Source organism: Pan paniscus, chromosome 9 (assembly GCF_029289425.2).
Source record: "Pan paniscus chromosome 9, NHGRI_mPanPan1-v2.0_pri, whole genome shotgun sequence".
In the NCBI taxonomy this organism is placed as follows: Eukaryota; Metazoa; Chordata; class Mammalia; order Primates; family Hominidae; genus Pan; species Pan paniscus.
In genome coordinates, this window is record NC_073258.2 from 7323730 (window position 1) to 7335930 (window position 12201).

General features: G+C 37.0%; 1 protein-coding gene across 1 annotated transcript in view; it reads left to right on the forward strand.

The window, feature by feature from the left end:
• Nucleotides 1-12201, forward strand: part of MMP26 (matrix metallopeptidase 26) — a 280854-nt gene that overhangs the window by 158286 nt on the left and 110367 nt on the right. The gene's annotated exons all lie outside the window — the stretch shown is intronic.

Below are 12201 nucleotides of genomic sequence, written 5' to 3' on the forward strand. Positions count from 1 at the left end.
TGGTGCCATGGTTCAGAATTAATTTGGCTTCTTTCCTTTCCTGAGACTAGCATGTAGAGCCTTTATAAAGACTGCTCAAACCACTGGTGTTGTCTGGTGTCATCATGATTCTCCAAGGATTTCACAACATCTCTGAAAGAACTCCCATGAACGGTGTTATGTAGTGCCACTTGAGCTATCCCTTCCTAATTTCCCTAAGGATTCTAAAAATTTCCTTTATCTGTCAGACTGTCTTCTATTATGTCCAACACTTATGCAAAACTTTTCTTCATTTTAATTTTATTTGCATAGTCTTAGTCAGGTATGAACTCACATGCGTGCACACAAATGCATGTGTATGCACGCACAAACACACACTGATTTGAATCATGGTTAATCACTAAGTAAGACTTACAATTCTAACCAATTTCAGTTCAGTTCAGTGACTCCAAAGCCAGTCTCAGTCTCAATGATGACAGTGTTGCAATTTGACATGAAACAGAGCTGGAGTCTACTGTTGTTTGGAATGGATAGAATGATTGTCTGGACTCCGCCCATCAGGAACATATAAAAAAAAAGATCTTTGAATTTGCTGAACTTCTTTGGTTTTCTGAATTGTTATTCCAATACCTCATGTATAATTTCTTGCATTTGATTTAATGTATTTCTCTGTAAGGATGTTTTGCATTAATGAGGTAATTCTTAAAAATACAGGAACAGCTGGTTACTCGAGCCTGTGCCTTTGTGTGGTCAGGCCTTAAATTGTTCACAGACCCTTTCTATCACATCTTTATGCCCTTTTGATCTCATTTATTTTCCATCACAAGCATATTCACATAATCACAGCAGAAAACAAAAGTCAGATATAAACAATTATTGTGGTGATGCTTTAGTTTAGGCATGATTGACATCATATGGCCGAAGGTTATTCATTTATTTTTAATTTCTAAACCCATTTCTTTCCCACTGTGTATTACAACCTAAAAGAGACAATGCATGCTATAAACATTAAAAGCTAGGGCTTTATAATTTGTGTCAATATTTTTTAATAAGAAATTGTGAATACTTCTGTCTGAAATACTGTTGGGGATAGAACTAAAAACACACAAAATGCTTGATGCAACCCCCCTGAGTGTTAAACTGGTGGCTTGAACTCCCCTGAAGATATCAGGCCTTGACTCCTCCATGTCTACAGAAACTGATGCCACCGCTAGAATCAATTTCAGAAAGACTCCTATATTATCCCAGTAATTTCCTATTATCGGGAGCTTAATCCATCAAAAGTCTTGCTAACCATATCTAAAATGGTTAAATATGGTAAAAAGAATAGAGTTCGTGAGTCTTATATACCTTGTTTTAATTCACAGTTTTAATTTTTTCAGCTTTTTGGACTTAGGGAAAGTTATTTAACCACTCATTCATTCAGCATTCCTTGTTAGCTATTATTAATTGAGTTCTACTGGTGAAGTCCAGCTATTCCCCCTCCTTCCCATCAGCATTTATACAATCAAATAGGCCTAGTGGAAGTCACATAACCATTTTGACTATTCTCATTTTAAATTTCTTTATTAATAAAATTATAAATTAATTGCCAAAGGCCTCACATATTCTTTAATTGCTTCCAGATTATCACACTTAATTTTTTCCTCTGCTTGATTATTTCTACTAGCATCAGAGGTCTGGTTTTCTTTTACATTAGGAAAAAAGGTGTATTGCCAGTGTTTGTCTAATTTCTTTGCTTAATTTTAATGCAAAACACTCTAAAGCATGAAAAATAATTATTAGGAAGAGAAATTTCTTCTGAAGTAGAACCAATGAATCCTCTTTGCTCAAAAAGGGGGAAGATATGAACCAAAAAACTATTTAAAAAGTTAACACTGTGAAAACTAACTAAAGCAGGCAACATGTTGAGAAACATTCATTCTTGAAAACCTTTACAACTTCAGGGAAAAATACCACTCTCCCACCATTGCCAAATTCTTCTTCTTCCTCCTCCTCCTCCTCCTCCTCCTTCTTCTTATTTTTGTTCTTCTTCGCAGAGGAGTAGCAGGAGTAGGAGTAGTAGTTGTAGTACTAGTAGTTTTATCAGGCTGGGATTTGTTGACAAACCAGCAGTTGTGCTGCCAGACAATGCAGACTCGACTTCAAGTGGAAAGAAAAAAGCAAAGCTTGGTCAACTAAGACTGGAAAACTCAGTAGGAAATAAAGAAGCGCCATCCACAGTTTTAGTAGCCTGAGTTTGCAAGCAGGAGTCATCAGGACATTTTACAGGGAGAACCTGGAAATTATTGTTACGGAAGGGTTCTCCATGCATCTATGGCTTTATGAGAAATTATTCAAACACGTGAGAGAAACTCAAGAGAGCTTTCTGGCATGAGAAAACAAACAGAGACTTGACAACTGGTTGAATATTAAATGTATGCTACACACACCACTCAAATCAATCAGTGAAAATGTTTCTGACTCAAGGAATTTAACAGCTATTTCTGCCTCAATATTGGCATACCACCAAGACGTGTATACTCATGGGCGATTCCTAGGAAGCCAGGCAAAAAAAGTGGAATACAAATAAAATGATCTGAAAGTAATCAGTGGTTATACTTAGTGTAAGAATGTGAAATATAAGTGATCTGAAATGATCAGTGGCAACACTTAGTGCAAGAGATTTATTTTGAGAAGATAAATTTCAGTTTAAATTCATACAAGTTACTAAAAATAAACAAAAGAAAATTAAAAAACACAGCAAGTCTCTTAAAAGCAATTAAGAATCTAAGGTTTCTATTATATCCATGATACCTGGTTTATGACAAAAACCTATGAGACTTTTAAGGAAACAGGAAAACAAAAGAAAATGAGAAAACATTTAATGCTCATGGATAGGAAGAATCAATATCATGAAAATGGTCATACTGTCCAAAGCAATTTATAGATTCAATGCCATTCCTATTAAAGTAGTATTGGCATTCTTCACAGAATTATAATAACTATTTTAAAATTCATATGGAACCAAAAAAGAGCCTGAATAGCCAAGGCAATCCTAAGCAAAAAGAGCAAAATTGGAGGCATTACGCCACCTGACTTCAAACTATATTACAAGGCTACAGTAACCAAAACAGCATGGTACAGGTACAAGAACAGACATATAGACCAATGGGAAAGAACAGAAAACCCAGAAAGAAGATTACACACCTACAACCATCTGATCTTTGACAAACCTGACAAAAATAAGCAATGGGGAAATGATTCCCTATTTAATAAATGGTGCTGGGGGAACTGGCAGGCCATAGGCAGAAAACTGAAACTGGACCCCTTCCTTACACCATACACAAAAATCAACTCAAGATGGACTAAACACTTAAATGTAAAGCCCCAAATTTAAAAATCCCAGAAGAAAACCTAGACAATACCATTCAGGTCATAGGCATGAGGAACGATTTCATGACAAAGATGCCAAAAACAATTGGAACAAAACCAAAAACTGACCAACGGGAAATAATTAAACTTAAGAGCTTCTGCACAGCAAAAGAAACTATCAACAGAGAAAATAGACAACATACGGAAAAGGAGAAAACTTTTACAATCTATCCATCTGACAAAGGTCTAATATCGAGTATCTAGAAGGAACTTAAACAAATTTACAAGAAAAAAACAAACAACCCCATTAAAAAGTGGGCAAAGGACATGAACAGACGTGTCTCAAAAGAAGACGTACATGTGACCAACAAACATATCACAAAAAGCTCAACATCACTGATCATTAGGGAACTACAAAACCACAATGAGATGCTGTCCTTTTTTTTTTTTTTTTTGATGGAGTCTCGCTCTGTTGCCCAGGCTGGAGTGCAGTGATGCAATCTGGGCTCACTGCAACCTCCGCCTCCCGGGTTCAAGCAATTCTCCTGCCTCAGCCTCCTGAGTAGCTGGGATTACAGGCATGCACCATCACGTCTGGCTAATTTTTGTATTTTTAGTAGAGATGGGGTTTCACCATGTTGGCTAAGCTGGTCTCAAATTCCTGACCTCATGATCTGCCCACCTTGACCTCCCAAAGTGCTGGGATTACAGGTGTGAGCCACCATGTGCAGCTGAGATGCTGTCTTACACTAGTCAGAATGGCTATTACTAAAAAGTCAAAAAACAACAGATACTGGCAAGGTTCTGAAGAAAAAGGAACACTTTTACACTCTTAGTAGGAGTATAAATTAGTTCAACCATTGTGGAAGAAGTTATGGCATTTCCTCAAAGACCTAGAGGCAGAAATACCATTTGACCGAGAAATCCCATTACTGGGTATATACCTAAAAGAATAAAAATTGTTCTATTGTAAAGGCACATGCATGTGTGTGTTAATTGCAGCACTAGTCACAATAGCAAAGACATGAAGTCAACCTAAATACCTATTACTGATAGACTGGATAAAGAAAATGTGGTATAGATATACCATGTAATACTATGGAGCCATAAAAAGGAATGAAATCATGTCCTTTCCAAGGACATGGATGGAGCTGGAGGACATTATCCTCAGCAAACTATCCCAGAAACAGAAGAAAACAAATACCACTTGTTCTTACCTATAAGTGGGAGCTGAATGATGAGAACACATGGACACATGGGGGGAACAACACACACTCAGGTGTGCTGGAGGGTATTCAGTTAGGAAAAGTGGAAGTCAAATTGTCCCTGTTTGCAGATGACATGATTGTACCTTTAGAAAACCCCATCGTCTCAGCTCAAAATCTCCTTAAGCTGATAAGCAACTTCAGCAAAGTCTCAGGATACAAAATCAATGTGCAAAAATCACAAGCATTCCTATACACCAATAACAGACAAACAGAGAGCCAAATCATGAGTGAATTCCCATTCACAACTGCTTCAAAGAGAATAAAATACCTAGGAATCCAACTTACAAGGGATGTGAAAGACCTCTTCAAGAGAACTACAAGCCACTGCTCAATGAAATAAAAGAGGATACAAACAAATGGAAGAACATTCCATGCTCTTGGATAGGAAGAATCGATATCACGAAAATGGCCACACTGCCCAACGTAATTTACAGATTCAATGCCATCCCCATCAAGCTACCAATGACTTTCTTCACAGAATTGGAAAAAACTACTTTAAATTTCATATGGAACCAAAAAAGAGCCTACATTGCCAAGATAATCCTAAGCCAAAAGAACAAAGCTGGAGGCATCACACTACCTGACTTCAAACTATATTAGAAGGCTACAGTAACCAGAAGAGCATGGTGCTGGTACCAAAACAGAGATACAGACCAATGGAACAGAACAGAGCCCTCAGAAATAATACCACACATCTACAACCATCTGATCTTTGACAAACCTGACAAAAACAAGAAGTGGGGAAAGGATTCCCTATTTAATAAATGGAGCTGGGAAAACTGGCTAGCCATATGTAGAAAGCTGAAACTGGATCCTTCCTTACACCTTATACAAAAATTAATTCAAGATGGATTAAAGACTTAAATGTTAGACCTAAAACCATAAAAATCCTACAAGAAAACCTAGGCAATACCATTCAGGATATAGGCATGGGCAAGGACTTCATGTCTAAAACACCAAAAGCAATGGCAACAAAAGCCAAAATGGACAAATGGGATCTAATTTAACTAAAGAGCTTCTGCACAGCAAAAGAAACTACCATCAGACTGAACAGGCAACCTACAGAATGGGAGAAAATTTTTACAATCTACCCATCTGACAAAGGGCTAATATCCAGAATCTACAAAGAACTTAAACAAATTTACAAGAAAAAATAAAACAGCCCCATCAAAAAGTGGGTGAAGGATATGAACAGACACTTCTCAAAAGAAGTTGTTTATGCAGCCAACAGACACATGAAAAAATGCTCATCATCACTGGCCATCAGAAAAATGCAAATCAAAACCACAGTGAGATGCCATCTCACACCAGTTAGAATGGCGATCATGAAAAAGTCAGGAAACAACAGGTGCTGGAGAGGATGTGGAGAAATAGGAACACTTTTACACTGTTGGTGGGACTGTAAACTGGTTCAACCACTGTGGAAGACAGTGTGGCGATTCCTCAGGGATCTAGAACTAGAAATACCATTTGACCCAGCAATCCCATTACTGGGTATATACCCAAAGGATTATAAATCATGCTGCTATAAAGACACATGCACACGTATGTTTATTGCAGCACTATTCACAATAGCAAAGACTTGGAACCAACCCAAATGTCCATCAATGATAGACTAGATTAAGAAAATGTGGCACATATACACCGTGGAATACTATGCAGCCATAAAAAATGATGAGTTCATGTCCTTTGTAGTGACATGGTTGAAGCTGGAAACCATCATTGTGAGAAAACTATCACAAGGACAGAAAACCAAACACCACATGTTCTCACTCATAGGTGGGAACTGAACAATGAGAACACATGGACACAGGAAGGGGAACATCACTCACTGGGGCCTGTTGTGGGATGGGGGGATTGGGGAGGGATAGCATGAGGAGATATACCTAATGTAAATGACGAGTTAATGGGTGCAGCACACCGACATGGCACATGTATACATATGTAACAAACCTGCTCGTTGTGCACTTGTACCCTGGAACTTAAAGTATGATAATAAAAAAAGAAATAAAGAACACTGAAAATGATAGATATTGAGTAATAGAAAAGACTGCTTATGTAAATAATGTATTATCTTTAAAATATGTTTTTAAAACAAGTTGTTTAAATAAATAATGACACTCAATTATATGGTCTATATCATGTAGGTAGAATATGTATTAAAATAATTTCATAAAGGATAAAAGAAAATGGGGCTACAGTGTGGAAAAGTTGAAATATTTTACTGTGATTAAGACAATATTAATGTGAAGTAGAGAGTGATAAGGTGAAGATGGATTTTATAATTCTTAGAATAATTACTAAGAAAAATAACTGAAAATATAGTTAATAATGTGTTAATAGAAAAATCAAAATGGCACACTGAATCACTGAATAGTACCGTGGTGATGGCTTAGATATGAAGAAGAGAGGGAGAAAAGACCTGAATTTTAGTTTGGGTAACTGGGTGAATTGTGGTGTGGTTAGTGATTTACTGAAATGAACCTTAAGCAGATGAAAAGAAAACGTTTTATTTTTGTTTTCATTTTACAGTATTTCCCATGTTAAATTTCAGTTTCCTATTTGTATTACAGTGGAGTTATCAAGTAGGAAGCTGATCTGGAGATCAAGGCAGTATTGTAGCCTGAAGATATACACTTGTAGTTAATCAGTATGTAGATGATATTTAAAGCAGTGGTATTCGATGATATCGGTAAGTGAGAGAGTGGAGTTAAAGTAGAGGAAAAAAGATCAAATAAAAGATACACTGACATTTAGTGCTCTAGGAAGAAGACATATAATCAAAGAATAATAAAGAGTATAAATTAAAGTAGGGGGAAACATCAAGCAAACATGATTTGAGAGAAACCAACAAAGGAAAATAATTCAGCATTGCAGCAATATTCTACTATATTGAATCCTGAAGAACAAACAGGAGAGTAAGACGACACATTTTTGCTAAGTTTAGCAATAAGCAGATTATTGGTGACATCTGCACATACTGTTTCAGTGGTGTGAAAAAGAACATTCACTGAAGTGAATTGAGGAGACAATGGGAAGTATCGACAAGGATTGTAGACCGCAATGTTGAGAGGCTTTGCTGTGAAACAGAAAAGAGAATGGGACAATAACACAATGGTGTGTGAAACAAGGGTAAATTTTTCTTTCAGCTTTTTCTTTTTAGACAGAGAATTATTAAAATTAAGCACTAGGGTTTAATCGTATTTCAATATAGTTAGTGATGCACATTCATATAGGACTGAGAATAATTCTGCGTTTGGATGGGTTGCTACCATAGATCTGTATTAGGCAAAGCCAGGTCCTCTGGGAATAAGACAAAGTAGACTAGCATGCTCAGAAGCCTGGGTCTGTGTAGCCTTTGGTCCTGGGGGCATCTCCAGGAAGTCACATGCTCAAGTCTCCATAGAATCACTCCAGGGGAAATTCTGGGCAAGGGTGCTGTTGGTTTTAAATCTCTGTGCTGCTGTGGTTGACGCATCAGAAAAGACTCTTGTCTCCTAGACCATACTTTGGGTGAGTTGGGGAAAAATCTGAGGCCTGAGAAGTGCTTTCTTTGAGGATCTTGTCACAGAACGGCAGAGACTGCAGTATGGACAGTTCGTAGAAAAATGTAAAGGTCAGTAATGAGTGGTAGAGGTGGAGGAGATTGCGTGTTGAGCCCAGTTCACCCTTTTATCTGTAATTTGAATTTAATGGCAGAAATTGCCCCGTGACTAAATGTTGATCTTCTCCTTTAGAACCAAACAGAACTTCAAAGCACAATGATCACAGAACCTATATTTAAGCTTTAGTTTTGGGATCTGGTACAAGTTAACTTCTCTGACCCTTGTTTTTCTAGTGCATGCAATAGCAGTAATAATAGTGCTTTTCCACTAAGGTTTTTGTATCTTTAAATGAGATAGGACATGTAAATGGCTAAGAACAGAGCCTGGAACATGAACAAGCACTCAATAAATATTAGATTGTTTATTATTAAAGGACTAAAATATTTTTTAAATGTCTGCCCATTATTCCTTTTATTGTCTGTCTAAGATAACACACAAGGATATTGCTTGTGGTTTTTACATTGCTCGTGTTTTTTAAATACCAATAAAGAGTCTAGAATGATCACAATGCTCAGCAAGCATTACTTTTTCATTTCCTTCTCCTTTTCATTAAAATAGAACTAACACTTCTAACTGTAGATGTGGGAATTAAGGGGCAAGGGGAGTATGTGATTCTACCAAAAACTAGTCAGTAAAACAAGAACCTTATAGATCATTGTCCCCCTCCCCCACTCACCCCTGAGCCCCTTCTTCTGAGCCCCAGCTCAAGGTCAATAGCAGATAGTTTCTTATCCTAGTGAGACTAGTCTGTGGATCCCACAAGAAACAAGTCCAAAGGGCCAGCTTTTACTCAGCATCTCAGATCCTTTAAGAGTATAGTATGCTCATGCCTGTTCCTCAGAGAGCAGCCTTTCCATCTTCCTGCCTGAGTGGAAGAGTATGGAAGTGAAGTTCAATACTACATAGAAGGGAAGGACTCTCAATGCCCACTCCTTTTCCACCTTGACCCCCACATATACTTCTGAAGCTACAGAAGCTCCTGTCCTATTGCTGTGAGGAAAGTTTAGGCTCAACTCTCTCCATGGTCTACCACTATTATTTAGAGAGACAGAATTAAGCTAGCCAGTTGATGAGACAAGCTGGACATATGGACCCACCTGTAAAGCATGCCTTCATTCAACCCCAGCTATACAGTACACTCATGTGTCTCATCTTGCTTTCCATGTGTTCTTTGCTAAAGGGTCTTGGAAGGAAAAATAAAAATGCTTCTTTTTGTCCTCTGATTACTCATGACACATCTGGTACTTAGTAGAAACTTCACAAATTTGAAGTCATTAATCAATAAATTAATTAAACATGATCAACTTTTCCTTGGTTCATGAGATCTTAAGCAATCAGGGGCCTCGTTTACTATCCTTGTCCCAAATTCTGGAAGGTCTGTGCTGATCTCTTGGATTAAGGTGCTTGGATTGCCAGTGTAGTGTTTCTTTTGAGGCTGCTCATCCCTCATAATCAATTTTCTTATTCTTTACTTTTTCTTACTGATTTTTACTACATGTGAATTCTAGTAGCATATCGTCTCTTCATTTTTGGTTTATCTGAGACTTGCTTTCACTAAATCCTTTACAGTAAGCATTAATGATAAAGTGCAAAGTCATTGAGACAGATCCACCAAATCCACTGTCTTGAACCCTGCAACAGCCACTGCTGGCAGGCCATTGGTATTAAACGTTGCAATAAACTGCCTGAGGGATAGAAAGATTTAGGTAATACAGAATTTGATCAAAATATATAAATAATATATATGAAAGTAGGTGCATAACTTTAGAATTACATAAATAGATTTCATGACAAATCTTTTGAGAGATAATTTTTATAGTCAAGCAAACATTACCAAGTTTTTAGATAATACATGGGCATTTATTATATCTGAACTTTATTGAGTCTTTATTATTTGCCTGGTGCTTATCTAAGTGCTCTATCAATATTCCAAATGCATACTCTTAACAACCCTATGGTAGGTACTATTATTTTTACTTTAAAGAAGCGAGGAATTAAGCACAGTGATTATTAAGTAACTTGTTCAAGGTCATAGAGCTAAGATTCAATCCCCAGAGCCTTTATTTTTAAAGCGAATTTTCCTTTCAAATTTCCTAAACAGAGTCAAAGACAGAGAGATACAGGTAAAGAGAGACAGAGATATAGGTAAAGAGAGACACTTATTATATAAGTGAAAGACCCTCAATCCAATCAGACTCATTATTTTTCAAGAGTCAGTGAGGGTGTTGGTATCCTTTTAAGTCTGCAGTCTGCAGCTCCAGTTGTTGAAGTTTCAAATAAAATTTTCTGCAGTGATGAAACTATTCTACAACAATTTTATCCAGTTCAGTAGCACTAGTCACACGTGGCTAATGAACATTTAAAATACGACTAGTACAAGTAAGGTGAAAGTGTAATTTAATTTAAGAAATTTAAATTTAAATAAATGCATATGTCTAGGGGCTACCATATTGGACAGTACTACACCAAACTACTGACTGACAAATTTGGAGTGACTTTTTTCCATCTTGTTCATTCCCAAGTATCCAGAGCTCTCTGTCTTTTGTGTGTAGCTCTGGATTTTGTCTAGTGGCTTTGCTCCTTTCTATGACCAAGGCTCCTATTTCATTTATTTAAAATAATTTCTTAAAGAAAGAGTTCTTAACCTGGGTCCATAGATGGTTTTCAAAAATATCTGAATTCACTTAATTTTTATGCAGAACTTTGCTTGTATATGTGTGTGTGGTGTGTTGGTGTGTGTGTGTGTGTGTGCATTCTTAACTGGGAGACCCTTTCTGAGATTCTCAGAAGGGTAATGATAAATACAAAGTTCAGAGCCACTATAGCACTACTTTCTTTTAGTCCTAAACCTTCTGTCAGCTGTGGCTAGATTGGCCTGAAAAGGTGATTAGCTCAGCTGCACATTTGGATAAATGTTCTTAAGATGACACCAAAAAATTGAAATGGAAGAGAATTGATTGTGGGGCACCAAGATTTTAATCTTGATCTTTTTCATGCAAGTAGCAGACATTAATGTCTGTGATTCCCCATAGATTTAACTAGGCCTTACTTGGAGTTACAGTGAGAAATGTAGTTGCTGCTAACTCAAGATGACATTTATTAGAACAGCCACATAGAAGTGTGGAAGGAAAAGAATGGGTCTTCTCTATGGAGAAACAGGAAAAAAAGTCAAGATGAGTTTTAACACGCACGGCACTGACTTCAGTAACCTGAACAATGATTGAATCTGTCTTTTGGGAGATTCTCCATGGATGGCTTTAATCTGGCTGAGCCATATATTAGTTGTAAAACTCTTTGGAAGTACTGGAGATCATTCTGCTCCCTAATGAAGAGAAAAGTAAATCTCAAAATTCCTTTCTAGATGCAGCTTAGGACAGAGAAATCTAATTGCGTGGAAGAACATACTGAAGAAAAAGGCCTGAATAAATGAAAATGACAATGGGAAGACTTTGGATATTTCTGAAAAGGGACTAAAGCAACTCTTCTGTGGCTCCTGGGTATCTGTTTTCTATTGCTGCCATAAGAAGTTACAACAAACTTAGTGGCTTAAAATAATATATATTTATTTTTAATAGTTCTTTAGATCAGAAGTCCAAAATGGGTCTCACTGGGCTAAAACCAAGATTTAAGGCATTCTTTTCTGCAATATTTTCTGGAGACTTAGGGGAAAATTCTGTTCACTTACCTTTTCCATCTTCTAATGGCCACTAATATTTCTTGTCTCCTGGTTCCCTTCCTTCATCTTCAATGTCAATAATTCATGTCCAGTCCTGCTCAAGCTGCCATCTTTCTGGTTCTCTGCAGTGACAAACGTTATTCATTTCTAAGTGCTCCTGTGATTTGATTTGGCCTACCTGGACAATGCAGGATAAACTCTACATCTCAAGGTTCTTAACTTTAACTACATATGAAAACTCCCTTTTGACATGCAAAGTAGCATGTTGATAGTTTTCAAAGACACGGATGAGGACATCTTTAAGGGTATTATTCTTCCT